Source organism: Heterocephalus glaber, unplaced genomic scaffold, assembly GCF_053883595.1.
Source record: "Heterocephalus glaber isolate CG9 unplaced genomic scaffold, H.glaber_assembly_v1.0 deba00001141, whole genome shotgun sequence".
In the NCBI taxonomy this organism is placed as follows: domain Eukaryota; kingdom Metazoa; phylum Chordata; class Mammalia; order Rodentia; family Bathyergidae; genus Heterocephalus; species Heterocephalus glaber.
In genome coordinates, this window is record NW_028258201.1 from 2,134,015 (window position 1) to 2,148,682 (window position 14,668).

The following is a 14,668-nucleotide window of genomic DNA, read 5'->3' on the forward strand; positions in this document are numbered from 1 at the left end:
TATAAAAAAGAAACTGAGGCCAGGGATTTAGCTCAGTGGTTCTGCCACCTGCCTTGCAACCACAAGGACCCGAGTTTGATCCCTGGTACCAAGAAAAAAAAAAAAAAGAAACTGAGTAGAATTTAAAATTTTAAACTTACTTATTAAACTCTCTTAAAATTTAAACTTCTCTGAGTAATATTATCTGTAGTTTTATCAAACTACAATGTTCGTATAAATGAAAGACATAAATAATTATATATTTTGTTGCTTTGTTTTTGAGGAAGGATCTCTCTGTGTTTCAGGCTGGCCTTGAATTTGCCCTCATCTTCCAGAGTGCTGGGATTACAGACATGCACCACTACATCCAGCATAAATAATTAGATTAATAATATAAGCAAGCAATACTTCGGTATAAGAGAAAAATATACTATTGCACCCAGGCTGGCTTTTTTGTTTTTTGTTTTGTTTTTTGAGACAGGGTCTCACTATGTAGTTTGGGCTGGTGTTAAACTCACTATGTGGCCCAGGGTGGCTTTGAACTGATGGTGATCCTCCTGCCTCAGCCTCCCGAGTGCTGGGATTACAGGTGTGCACCTAGCATGTATGTCATTATTTTATGGTTTTTTGTTTTGTTTTGTTTTTGGTACCGGGGATCAAACTCAGGGCCTTGTGCTTGCGGGGCAGGTGGTGGCACCACTGAGCTAAATCCCCAGCCCTGTATATCATTATTTTAAATGGAAAAAATAATGGTATATTCCCAGGTCATCCAAAAACCCCAGCCAGTTTCCCTTGGTACTTGAAATATTCAACATCAATATATGACAATCAATCAACCAGGTTTTTCTACTTCATAAAAAAACTTTAAAACACTAATCATCTAATTAACACTTCAGTAATTAATAAGCTTGCGTAACCACATTATAAGATACAAATTACAAATGTGCACTGTGTTGTAAACGATAGGTGAGATGCACCCTGAACACAGACAGTAAGGGGAAGAGCTCTGAGCAATAGCAAAACAAATCAGGGAAGTTTTAAGCATGTCTACTCAGGGCCAGGGATTCAGCTCAGTGGCGCTACCACCTGCCTCGCAAGCGCAAGGTCCCGAGTTCAATCCCCAGTACCAAAAAACCCCCAAAACATGGCTACTGAAGATTGGACCTGAGAGGGCTCAAGGTTGGCTGTGGTGCCCACTGCTCCTCAGTGAGAGATTCAGGTGAACAAAACTGAGCTATGGGCAGGGTGTGGTGGCACACACCTGTCATCCCAGCACTCGGGAGGCTGAGACAGGAGGATCACCTCGAGTTTGAGGCCAGCCTGGGCTACATAGTGAGGCCCTGTCTCAAAAACAAAAAACAGTGGAAGATAGTGAACTGTCCTCTGAAAAGTGATAAGTGTGACAGAAAGCTCAAAGCGACCTGTGGGCCTATGCCAGGCTGCTCTGACCGTGCAGGGCTGCCCTGGAATGCACTTGTGAACATGATGTTTCTGCTCTTGTCATCATTGTGATTTCTTGGCAGCAAATGGTGAGTGTTCTGGCTCCATGATCTAAACTCCCCTTAAAGATTTGTGGTCAAGGTCTAGGGGGCACCTTATTGTCGTTTTCTAGGGCTGACATAAAATACGGCAAACTGAGTGCCTCAACACCTTTTTTCCCTGGTACTGGGGATTGAACACAGGACCTTCACGCTGAGCTATGTACCCAGCCCTTTTATTTCATTTATTGTTTTGAGACAAACCTAGGATCTCACTCACAATCCTCCTGCCTAGTTAGAGGCAATGACGTTACACCTGGCTTTTTGTTTTATTTTCTTGTAGTCGAGGTCTTGCTGTCTTGGCCAGGATAGGCTGCACCTCCTAGGTTCAGGCAATCCTCCAGCAGCCCTATGTGTTTCTCGAAGTTCTGGAGACTAGAAGTCCATGGTCAAGGTCCCAGAAGATCTGGTTCCTCCTGGGGTCTCCCTTGTGGGACTTTTGGATGATAGAGAACTTCTGTCATCCAGTGGGCTGCTAGCACAGCTTCTCCAATAAGGACCAGAGCTCAGCCTTGAGATCCTCCCTGCATGGGGTACCCCGAGAGCTTTCTTCACCTCTTTGTAGTTACCCTGTCTTTCTCTGGTTTGTGTATGGTGCTGAGGATTGAACCCAGGCCCTTGTGCATCAGGCAAGTAAGGTACATCCCCAGCCCTTTGTTTTATTTTATTTTAAAACAGGCTGTTGCTCTATAGTCCAGGCTGGCCTCGAACTTATGATCCTCCTGCCCCAGCCTCCCTAGTAGCTAAGATTACAAGTGTCTACCACCCTCCCATGCATGCATAATTTTTATTCCTGTTTGTCTGAAAATAAGACCTAACTAGAAAATAATCATCCTTGAAAACTAGAAATCAAAAATGCCAGGCCTGGGCCGGGGATTTAGCTCAGTGGTTCTGCCGCCTGCTTTGCAAGCACTGAATAATAACAACACTTGAATTCATAGGAGGAATCCTGAACTTTGACATTGAGACATCTCAGGTAAAACGAGACATTGCAGATGAATTAAGACGTTCAAATGACGCTGGTAGTCTTGAGTTCCCAGGCACCCTGAGTCCCCGACCTGGCAGAGGTAGCTTTTCCTCTGGTTTTCCAGGCACCAGTTTTCCCAGCTTGGGAGTTTATGGTAGCCTCACCTGCGGCAGGTGCCTTGAAAGCAGAGGCTCCTTCTGTACACCCTGTTGTCCTGAGGCCCATGAGCCTCATCTCACAGTGGTCCAGAGGGACAGGAATACGCTGGTTCAACAGGAAGTGACTTAGGCACCAAACACGTGCAGGACTTTGCTAATGTATACTAGTAGTGACCTGGGGAATACATGTGAGAGTGCAAGGTTCTGTGTTAATCAGTTTTCCATTACTGTAACAAATACACATGGTAATCGCCTTATAAAGAGGAAAAGTTTACTGTGACTCACAGTTTTGGAGAGTTCAGTCCAAGGTCAGTTGGGCTCTTTGTTTTGGGGGCTGTGGTGTGGCAACATATCATGGTGGGGAGCAGCAAGATCATGATGGTGACGGGGATGGGGACGGGGATAGAGCCAGCTGCTCCCCTCTCAGCTGCCAGGAAGTGGGGGGAAGAGAGACAAAGAGAATGGGGGGGCAGGCAGCACCCGCATCCCAGTCCCCCCACGTGACTAAATTCCTCCCAGTGGGCTCCCCCTCTTAGAAGTCCCTACCTTGTAATAGAGCCATGGGTAGGGGTCAAGCCCTTAACTCATGGGCATTTGTGGGATGCTTATCCAAACCATAGCAAGCTGATAGATCAAGGAGGGCAAAAATTAACATCATATTAGACCAAATTCGTTTTTGTTTTGCTTTGAGTTGTTTGGTTGTTTATTTTTTTAGATACATCTCACTATGTGGTCCAGGCTGGCCTTGAACTTATTTCTTTCTGGGGTTTTTTGGGGGTTTGTTTTTTTTTGGTACCAGGAATCGAACTCTGGACCTTGCGCTTTCGAAGCAGGCGGCAGAACCACTGAGCTAAATCCCCGCACTTGGCGTTGAACTTATGATCCTACTGCCTCAGCCTTCCCACTGCTGGGATTACAGGCACAACCATCATTCCCACCTCTCTCTTCCATTTGCCTTCCTCCTGTTTCTCCTTCTTCTTTTTTTCCCCGTGCTGGCGATCAAACCCAGGTCCTCGCACATGATAGGCAAGTATTACACCACTGAGCCACATCCCAGCTTTAAATTCTTTCATATGAGTGGGCTTACGAAAATTCCGGTTAATTAATAAATAAATAAAATAAAATTCTGGATGTAGTGTGTTAGTTTGTGTAGCTGGTGGTGGATCTTACTGCTTATTCAGTTGGTTGACTGAAACTTGAACTCAAGACTCAAGGTTTTTGTTTGTTTTTGTTTTTGAGTCAGGGTCTCACTATTTGGCTCAGGCTGGGATTGAACTCACTCTGTATCCCAGGCTGGCCTCAAATTCATGGTGATCCTCCTGCCTCAGCCTCCTGAGTCCTGGAATTACAGGCCTGTGCCACCACATCCAGCTCTAGGAGTCTTTTGGTGGAATTGTTTTAGGTCTTCTATATAAAGGATCATGTCATCTGCAAATAATGATAATTAGACTTCATCCTTTCCTATATGTGTTCCTCTTATTTCTTTCTCTTGCCTGATTTCTCTCGTTAAAGCTTTGAGTGCTATATTGAACAGGAGTGGTGACAGTGGGCATCATATTAATGCTGGGATTAAAGGTATCCACCACCATGTTGGACTGGAATACAGGTTTTTGAAGTAGTTACTAATAATGTTCTGTATTTCAGTGATGTTCATTGTGATTTTGCCTTTTTCATTTCTAATTGCATTGACTTGGGTCTCTTCTTTCCTTTTTTTTTTTTTTTCTAAAGATTGACTGAGGCTTTGTCTATTTTGTTTATTCCTTCAAAGAACTAGCTCCTGTAGGGAACAGGGAAAGGGGACGTTACCAGAACCTCTGCAGTAAGTCCTAGTCTCCTGTGAGCCACGGCAGCACACGGCGAATGACAGGAAAGGTAGACAAATGAGACTGAGAAGAAGCTGAGCTTTGGGTCTGATCAGTGCTGCTCTGGGCGGCAAAGACAAAAACCCCTAGGTTGCAGCACCTTTTATTCAGTACATGGGGAGAAACAAATGTAACAAATGAAATGCAGAGTTCAGTACTTCACATTGGGATAAACAAGGTGTAACAAAAGACGGGGGGGGGGGGGGGCAGTGGAAATCCAAGAATAATGAGGAACTAAGCAGGTGAAGATTTGGTTCCTCCCAGGGCGTCTCCCGCAGATGTGGCCTTGCCCTGGAGCATCACAGCATCCCGGGATCACTGAGGTCTCAGTTGGAGGCCAAATGGAATTATGTCTGCGAATGCCTAGCTGGCCTGTATGCGGAAGACTAGGCCTAATCAAATGATTTTTCCCTAAATTATGTAGCATTGCTCCCGACAAGCTCCTTGATTCATTGATTCTTTGTATTATATTGTTAATTTCTCCTCTGATCTTTATAATTTCCTTCCTTGGACTAGCTTTGGATTTGGATTGTTCTTGTTTCTCTAGGACTTTGAGGTGCATCATTAGGTTATTTGTTTTTCTGATGTGGGCATTGTGGGACTGCATAACTCTGTAATCATAAAACTCCCCTAGCCCCAACCTGATTGAATGTGAGTAAATAGATAAAGATGCTTGTTAGTTCTGGGACATTAGATAAGATCTGTATCAGCCATAATTATTCAACTCTTTGTTCAAAAATTGATGTTCCGACACCACTATCTATAGAACTATCTACAAAACATCTGCTGACCATCAGTACATGTCAGGCTAATTAACATGCAAATGTAAGACCACTAACCTTTGTTCCCTCTTCTGTAAATTTCGCCTGTTAACTTCCCTGCAACCCCCTATAAAAAGAGCCTTGGACTCTGGGCTGACCGCCTCTCTAAGCTACTTTGCTTTGGGAGTGCCGTCTGGCCAGACTAAGGTCTGTCCGGTGTGTTCCTTCCCGGGTGTTCTTAGCTACAGTCAGCTCCTCGGAGCGTTTGGTAAGGACAGCCGTCTTACAGGCATCATAACTATAAAATTCCCTCTCAGGACTGCTTTTGTTGTGTTCCATAGGTTCTGGGTTGGTTTTTTTTTGTTTTAAAGTCAGGGTCTCACTCAGTAATTCAGGCTGGCCTTGAACTCACTATGTAGCCCAAACTGGCCTCAAACTCAGGGATATCCTCTTGCCTCAGCCTCCCAAGTGCTAAGATTGCAGGTGTGCACCACCATGCCCAGCACCTGTAGGTTCTGATATGTTGTACTTGCATTATCATTTGATTCTAGGAAGTCTAATTTCTTCCTTGATTTTTTCTGTGACTCATTAGTTATTGAAGTGGGTGTGGTAGCCCACACATGTATCCCAGCCCTTAGCAGTCTGAAGCAAGATTGCCATGAGTTTGAGGCCAGCCTGGGCTTTATAGTAAATTCGAGGCCAGACTGGACATAGTAAGACCCTATCTCAAACAAAACAAAACATCACAAGAAAATAAGAACACAAAGAGTGTATTGTTTAATTTTCATGTGTTTGTGTAATTTCTGTGGTTTCTTTTGCTGTTGATTTCTAGTTTCATTGTACTATGATCTGATACTATGAATGAGGTGATTTTAATTCTGTTGTTTTTATTTAAGCATGCTTTGTGGGCTACTATGTGGTCTATTTTGGAGAAAGTCTTGTGCTACTGAGAAGAATATGTATTCTGTTGTTGCTGCAACTCCTTTTTTAATCCCTTTTTTTGCCATGGGGTCTTGCTAACTCATTAAATTACCCTGCTAGGCTCAAATTTATAATCCTCCTGCTTCAGCCTCAGAGTGCTGGAATTACAATCCTGGGGTAGATTGCCACATTTTTTAATTTTTTAATTTTTATTTTTTGGGTACCAGGGATCGAACTCAGAACCTTGCACTTGCAAGGCAGGTGTGGTGCCATGGAGCTAAATCCCCGGCAGCCACATTTATTTTACGCTATCAAACTCTAGTGAGAAGGACAAGGAAATAATATTAAATAAAAGCCCGCTCCATATACCAGGCACTGTACTCATATTATCTTTGACCCTCATAGCAACCACAGAGGAAGTGATATTCCCACGGGAAAGAGCAGAAAGTGCAAGTTTATTAACTTATGGCTAATTGAGAAATCCCAGTTAAAACCCAGATCTGAAGGACTGGAAATGCTTCCAGGGGATCCCACTGTCCCTCAGAATGATTTTGGTGGGGAGAAAACACCATCTTTTTTACATACTTATTTTTTTTCAGTTTTAATTTAAAATCAGGCCAATTACCCCATGTATCATAAAAGCATGTTAAATAATTAATGGAAAGGGGGAAAAGAATACATAAAACGCCAAAAGAATTTTATTTCAAGTAGAGAAATTTTAGGTTTTTTATTTTCTCTCATTTTTCCAATTTGGAATTTTGTTTATGTACAAAAAAAGGCCATTAACGAGCAGGTTGCTTATGAGAAGCCCCTGGAGCCTCCAGACTCTAATAAAAATATATCTGAGCTGAGCTTCCCCATAAAACAAAGCAAGCCAGTGGCATTTTAATCCCTTAACAAGGAGCTTGCAAACCCAGCCTCAGTGGAAGCAGTTTCGCCCCAGCAAGGCAGAAGTGGTGGCTTCCACAGGCTGCCCCACGTTGGGGACCAGGGAGGAATTGCTCTCGTGGGACAGCAGACTGGGCAGCCCCCAGCTGGACATTGTCCAGGGATCAACTTCCAGGTGAGCCAGAGATGCTCAGGAAATGCAAAGGGTTTGAAATATTGTCAGCATCCAATATTTAGATTAGAGGATCTGATTTTAAGGAGACAGGTTCAATTTGCTCTATAAAACATGTGGTACAAAGGGATTTAAAGTACTGTTCTGGTCTGAATCTCCTGATTTAATCGACATTCCACAAGTAGTACTTATTATTTGATATAAATTAATACAAAGCCAGGTACAGTGGCTTGAGACTGTAGTGCTAGCTACTTAGGAGGCTGAAGCAGGAGGATCACTTGAGCCCAGAAAGTTCAGACCAAACTGAGAAAAAAGGGGAGGGGCATAGTTAGAGACCAGCCTAGGCTGCCTAGCCAAATTCTGTCTCAAAAACCAAAAAAACCCCAAACAAAACAAAAAGTAAACATTCCATTTCAAATTTGGCTATAGGGGGCCAGGGATATAGCTCAGCAGTGCAGCGCCTTCCTGCCAAGTGTGAGGCCCTGAGTTTGATTCCTGGTACAAAAAAAAAAAAAAAAAAAATTGGCTCTAGGCTACATTTTATATGTGGATTTTTTTTTTCCTGGTACTGGGGATTGAACCCAGGACCTGCATACTGAGTTACATTCACAGTCCTTTTTAATTTTTTCTGTTTTTGCTTTGGAAAAATTTGCTTATTGGTGAAAAATAATTTTTTCCTTTTGTTTTTAATTATTTTTAATTTTGGTTGTGATTCATACCTGTTATCCCAGCACTCAAGAGGCTGAGGTAGGAAGATTGCCAGGAGATCAAGGCCAGCCTGGACTACATAGTGAGACCTTATCTCAAAAAAACCCCACATAAACAAATAAAATTTTTTATTTTGAGATAGAACATTGCTAAATCACTAAGTCACACAGCTGGGATCAAACTTTCTGCTTCAGTGGGTCACAGGAAAGATTATTTTGTTAATGTGTTTAGCAAAAATAGATGACACAAATAGAGTCACCAGGAAATTGATTCAGTCCAACTAATTTGTCAGTTTTGCATTTTGGCTGTGAGCTCATTTATACCAGACTGTGTAATGAAACCAACCACTGATACAGAAAAATACTGACATTAAAATTGAATTTTATTTTTCTAAAACAGCTATGTCATATAATCTGGATTACTCCTCCCATAGCAAATATGCATGCGCTTTATTTATATTTTTATGATGCTAGGGACCAAATTCAAGGCCTAGCACATGCCAGGCCAAGCACTCTACTGTTAAGATACACCCCCACCCCATGTAGGAACTTGAATAAAACAAATTAAGTGATTTTAATACAACAGCAATGTAAATAAAATATATTTAAAAATCAATTTCCTGGCCGAGGATTTAGCTCAGTGGTTTCGCAGCCTGCTGCGCAAACACAAGGACCCGAGTTTGATTCCTGGTACCAAAAATCAATTTCCTTTTTGGTGCTGAGGTTTGGACCTAGGGACTTCATGCTCAGCACAAATTCCATCCCTAACCCAGCCTTTAAAACATCAATTTCTTGTGCCAGACATGGTGGTGCAGGCCTATAATCCTAGCACTTCAGATTCTGAGGCAAGAGGAACGCTGCAAGTTTGAGGCCAACCTGGGTTACACAGTGAGTTCAAGGCCAGCTTGAACTGCATAATGAGACCCTGTCTCAAACAAACAAATAAACAAAAACAAGAAAGAAATACAATAAAGAAAAAAGAGCTGAGAATATAGTGCGAAGGCCCTGGGCTCAATCCCCAGGTACTGCATTACTGAAAAAAGAAAAACAAAATGTGCTCCTACTCCAGTGGCCTGGGCCTAATTTCCTTGTGCCTCTAGTTATCTTTGACTATATGCCTATCATTATATTCATTTTTTGTTGTTGTTCGGGCGATTTTTTTGGTTTATTTGTTGTTTGGATTGGTTTTTTGAGACAGGGTCTCACTGCGTAGCCCAGGCTGGCCTCCAACTTGCAGTGATCCTCCTGCCTCAGCCTCCTGATTGCAGGTGTGTGCCCTCACTCCTGGCTGGCCATTATATTGGAATAAGAACACTTGCAGGAATTACTTGAAGGCCAGGTTGAAGGCCACCTCCTCCACAGGAACCTGTGTGTGCACCAGCCAGCAGCTCAGAGCTCCGACCTGGGCTGTCTGAGCTCAGGGCTGGGCTCCTGCCTAACCAGGTGGTGACCTGGGCTGTACCAGGGGGTGTGTGTGGGGTGAGGGAGTCCACTCTTGAGTTCTCTGCACAGGAGGGAGGGGGACATCCTGGGGCCAGACGGGTTCTCCCTCCCAGGTGGGCCAGGGGTGGAGAGTGTGCTCCTCCGCTCCCTCCCTTGGCCCCTGATGTCCTGCCTGCCGGAGAGGGGCTTCCTATGTTCAGCATCCTCCTGGGCTTGGCAGGAGGGCTGTGGAGAGCAGGCCTTGCTACTCCCAGGAGAGAGGGCCTGGTGTCTTCCTTTGCGCTTCCCTGATTAGCTCCTCCCAGCCTCTGTTCCTAGGTTGCCAGTGGCTGGAGTTTGCTTTTCTATGAAATTGCTGTGCATTCTCTTTTTTCTTGTGGTTTCCTGCTTTCTCTTGTTGATTTTCTTGTGTTCCTTGAATACTCTAGATATTAATTCTGTGTTGATTTCATGGATCAAAATGCCTTTTCCTGGATTATCATTTACTCAGTGCCATTATGGTGCTCCTCATTGGATGGAAACCTTTAATCAGAAGCAGGGAAGCTCAGCATAGGGTTCTTTAGAACTTTGCAGTTTGTCAGTGTTGTCTTGAGTAATGGTGGTTCGGGTGGAGCTGACACAGTCACAGACCACCATAGCGAGGGACAGGGGACAAACTCACATCTGATCCTAACCTTTTACTCATTAAAAGCATAATTTGTTTTCCTCTGGGGCAGTTAGTGACTTAAAAGCTGCTTTGGCCTATCCCTGGGGAGGCTGAGGCAGGAGGATTGCTGGGAATTTGAGACCAGACTGGGCTATATAGTAAGACCAAGACCAGTCTGGACCACATGAGACCATCTCAAAAACAAAACAAAAGCTGCTTTGGCTAAAACCACAGTGACCTGATTTCGGCCACCCCACAGGTAACTAACCGCAGAACAAAACTTGAGCTTCATTTTGCACTTACCTCCTTGATTACTTTAAAACTTTGGGTTGGACATGGCGCTGCATGTGGAGTGCTAACCCTGCAGGCAGCATCTGTCCAGCAGCCGGTAAGACAGGGCTGCTTAGCTCTGAAACTGCATAACCTCTCTCATCCCCCTGCAAGACTGAGGACACCAGTGAGAGAATTACGGGCATGCCCAGGTGCCAGTGAGCACCCAGAACCGAGACAGTGACGAACTGGACGCTGCCCAGCAAGTCTGTGAAGGCCTGGAACTCACTGTGTAGCCCAGGCGGGCCTGCAACCAGCTGCAATCCTCCTGCCTCAGCCTCCTGAGTGCTGTGATTACAGGCGTGTGCCACCACACCCGGCTCCTTTTACTTTTTCAGATAAACTCTGTCACCGTTTTTTTGCTCGTTTTGTTCAATTCTTTCTTCGAGATGAGAAGAACCTGGAATCCAACTCCAGAAAGAGACGAGAGCAACCCAGAAGCCAATAACAGTTATTTGGTGAGCCACTCGGAGGAGACCGCCTGGTAACACTGAGGTGCTTCTGGTGACAAAGCTGGTTCCCCAGTGTCGCTGGCCCTGCACGAATACAGAGCCCCAGCCTCATGCTTGCAGCTGCAGGCTGTCTGCAGTGAAGGTGGCCTGGCCACACCATGGCTTCATTCGCTGGCTTCTGAGAACCTGCTGTTCTGTTCCCTTCCGCACCCCCTCCTGTGCTGTGAAGTTAGGTCTCAGACTGAAAGGCAGAGCCGGGACCTGTATTATTTCCTTTCTTGATTCCGCCCACCATTCCAGGCTGCTGAGTTATTTTTGGACCCTGATTCTGTCATCCAGTACTTTGACTGTCCCAGTTTTTTGCCAGCTGAAACTTTGATGAATATGTCATCCATTCCCACATCCAAGTAACTGGCAGGAATGCCCGAACATGAGCAGACTTAGGCCGGAGCCCTGGGCCGTGTCCCCGGAATCCTCTTCAGGCAGATTTGGATTAATTAATGAGAGCTAGGGCCGGAGATTTAGCTCAGTGGTTCCGGCGCCTGCCTCGCAGCGCAAGGACCTGAGTTGTATCCCTGGTACCAAAAAAAAAAAAAAATTAATGAGAGCTGGCTTCGAACTCATAATCCTCCTGCCTCAGCCTCCTGAGTGCTGGAGTCACAGGTATGTGCCACCGTGCTCAGCTACCTCCAGGGTGTATTGAGGAACATATGAATGCCCTCCCATGTTTTTCAGTTACTCTTAGGGTTATGATCAGGAAAGTAGCTAAATGTTTTGCTGAAATTCAAGTGCACATGTCCTCAGTACTAGCAGAAGTATTTCAGATAGGAAAGAAACCAGTCTGGCATGAATGATTCCCTGTGAATGTGTCACTAGATAGGGTCTCCCCAAAGAAGAGACGGGAAGCTGGGTTGAGTGGCGCTCGCCTGTGATCCCAGCACTCTGGGAGGCTGAGGCAGGAGGGTCGCAAGTTTGAGCCCAGCCTGGGCAATGTAACAATTTAGTGACTTAGCGAGACCCTGTCTCAAAATCAAAGAATAAAAAAAGGACTAGAGATATAGCTCAGTGCCAAAGTCCTAGGTTCAAGCCCCTGTAGTACAAGGAAAGACTGGGAGATGAGAGAGAGGTGGAGACCCCAACTCAGCCCAGTAAGTAGGTTCTTTGCTTGATCGTAACCAGAATGCTGAGAAGTGATTCAGTGAGTGGGTTCTTGACCTTCATCACAGAAAAAGAATTTCAGAGGAAAAAAAAAAACAGGAAAAGAATTTTAAGATGTATCAGTGAAAGGCATAAACATTTCTTTTTTCGTACCAGGGATCAAACTTGGGACCTTGTGCTTGGGCAGCAGGCGGCGAAACCACTGAGCTAAATCCCCGGCCCCCAAATTGTGTGTCTTTAATTGCTGCCCCAATTTCCTTAATCAATTCATCGTTACCTTTCATGGTCATTTTGACTTTGGGGAAGGACCAGAAGTTGCACGGTCCCAGATCTGTGAGTAAGGTGGACGCTTTTATAGCCTGCTTTTCTGTTGTTGACACTCAGCAGCAGGATTAAGACACAAAAGAGGACACCCAGAGCTGCTTCAGAAAGTGGCGAGAACAGTGTGTGTTCCAAGCATGGGCAACGTGTCTTTTACAAAAAAATTTTTAATTTAAACGTTCACCATATATTCTGATCACTATACATATGTTTTACTTAGAGATATCCTTTAAAATGGCTGATCTGAGATGTTTTGCCTAAAAACATTCTTTGGACACTTTAAATTTGTTTCTTTATCTTCTTTCTTCTTTTTTTTAGGCTGGTCCTGAACTCACTATGTGGCCCAGGCTGGCCTCAAACTCTCAGCGATCCTCTTGGCTCAGCCTCCCAAGCGCGGGACTACTGGCCTGTGCCACTGAAGCAGGAAAACAGTGAGACCCCAGCCCAGGTAACTCTTTTAACATGAAGATAGGAGCAAAAAGCGGCTTTTAATGTTGCCGGCGGCTCAGCGAGTGACTCCTGTCAGTCTGGAGAGCCCCGAATAGAAGTTTGCGCTTCCTTATGTACCTCTTTACATATATGAGGCTTAATTCCATGGAGTTTCCCTGGGAATACAGCAAGCAGGATTTACACAAAGCAGAGCAGTGGAGAGGGGGAGAGCAGAGTTCTGGCAGGGCTTCTTGAATCCGTCATGCTCCTTTGGTGACAGATGACAGATGTTGTCATGGTTACTAAGGGGCAGCCCACAAAGGTGACTACGCAGTCACCTAGTTAACCCAGAGCTGTCCAGTTCCCCATGGAGGGGAGGTCTCCTCTCTCACCACCACGCCCAGCTTTCTTTCTCTTTTTTTAAGGGGGAAATTGGGTATTGGCAGTCGAACCCAGGACCTTCGCACTGAGCCACATCTACAGCCCCTTTTAAAATTTTTTTTATTTTGAGATAATGTCTCCCTAAATTGTCCAGGCAGGCCTCAAACTTTGATCCCCCTGCCTTAGCCTCCCAGGTGTGGGCCTCTAGGCCTGGCTCTATTTCTGTAGTCAGGTTGCTGCCCTTTATCTTATCAAGTGGTTTAATTTATGGATTTGTAGGATCTTTAAGGGATTTGGGCTGTGATGTGCCTGGAAGAAACAAACCAGCCTGAGACACATTAACAAGTGCAGAGAGTAAAGGTGTGGAGCAGACACAGGCAACTCTGGCTAATTGGCTGGGTCCTGAAGTGGCAGTTCTCTAAGACTACAATTTATTATTATCATTTGTCTTTTTTTTTGGTACCGGAGATTGAACTCAGGACCTTGCACTTGCGAGGCAGGCGGTGGAACCACTGAGCTAAATCCTGACCCGTTTGTTTTCTTTTTTGAGACAGGGTCTCCCTGTGAACTTCAGGCTGCCCTTGAACTTATTATGTAGCCCAGGCTGGCCTCGAACTTGTGGCGATCTTCCTGCCTCAGCCTCCTGAGCTTCTTTTTAACTAAAACAGAGTAGAACAGAAGATGGGACAGGCTGGGGCGCAGCTGAGTGGCGGAGCGCATGCTTAGCGTGTGCCGAGCCCTGGGTTCGGCAGGCCCTGGCCCGTGCGGGGTGATGGTGCCCTGGCTGCCTTCCATCCTCCTGCCGCTGTCCAGCGCCGGTTCTCGTCTGAGCCGTGCTTACTGCGGGTCTCATCTGCAGGCCGGCTGGCCGCTGGTGCAGAGATGAAGGCCCAGCAACCTCGAGGCTCCTGGCCGCAGGCAGACGGGGATGCGATGCCACGCGAGGGAGTCGCTCGCCTCAGCTCCCGGGCCATGAGGGCTGAGCCACGGGCCTGGGGTTTTGCCTGAGGGTCGCCCACAGGGCAGTGATGGCTCTGGTGGCCCAGAGGTGGGGGGACCCTGGCTTCCCAGGCTCCCGCACCAGGAGGCTTCTCCGCAGCGCAGCGGGGGCAGCAGGAGCGGGAGCCTCCGGGCCCCTCCTGGGCGTCCCTTAGCGATGGTTACAGCGGGTGCCAGGCGCAAGGGACACGGAGCTCTTCCCAGGCCAGGCCGGGCATGGCAGCCACACCTGTAATCCCAGCACTGGGAGGCTGAGGCAGGAGGGTCAGGAGCTCAAGGCCAGCCTCCACAGATTAGTGACTAGACCCGCTCTCAAAATAAAAAGTAAACTAAGAAAGGGCCGGAGATGTAGCTGAGGGCAAAGACCCTGGGTTCAACCCCCAGCTCAGCAGGTCAGTCGTCCGTCAGTCCGTCAGTCAAGCAGAGCTGTCCGCTCCCGGCTGCACTTCCATACGCAGCGTGCGGGGTGGGTGGGGGGCGCCGCGGGAAAGGAGTGCGACGTCTCGGGTCGGTCCGGTCGCCGTGCACTCTCTGCCTCCCCCACCAGTCCTCCAAC

At 46.1% G+C, this 14,668-nt stretch overlaps 1 protein-coding gene across 1 annotated transcript in view; it reads left to right on the forward strand.

The window, feature by feature from the left end:
* The window catches only part of Zbtb9 (zinc finger and BTB domain containing 9), a 43,503-nt gene extending 29,721 nt beyond the window's left edge, over positions 1-13,782 (forward strand). Inside the window, exon 3 of the transcript XR_015451011.1 lies at positions 12,622-13,782. The gene's annotated coding sequence lies outside the window, so the exon portion shown is untranslated. The remainder of the gene's footprint in view (positions 1-12,621) is intronic.
* The last annotated feature ends 886 nt before the right edge of the window (positions 13,783-14,668 follow it).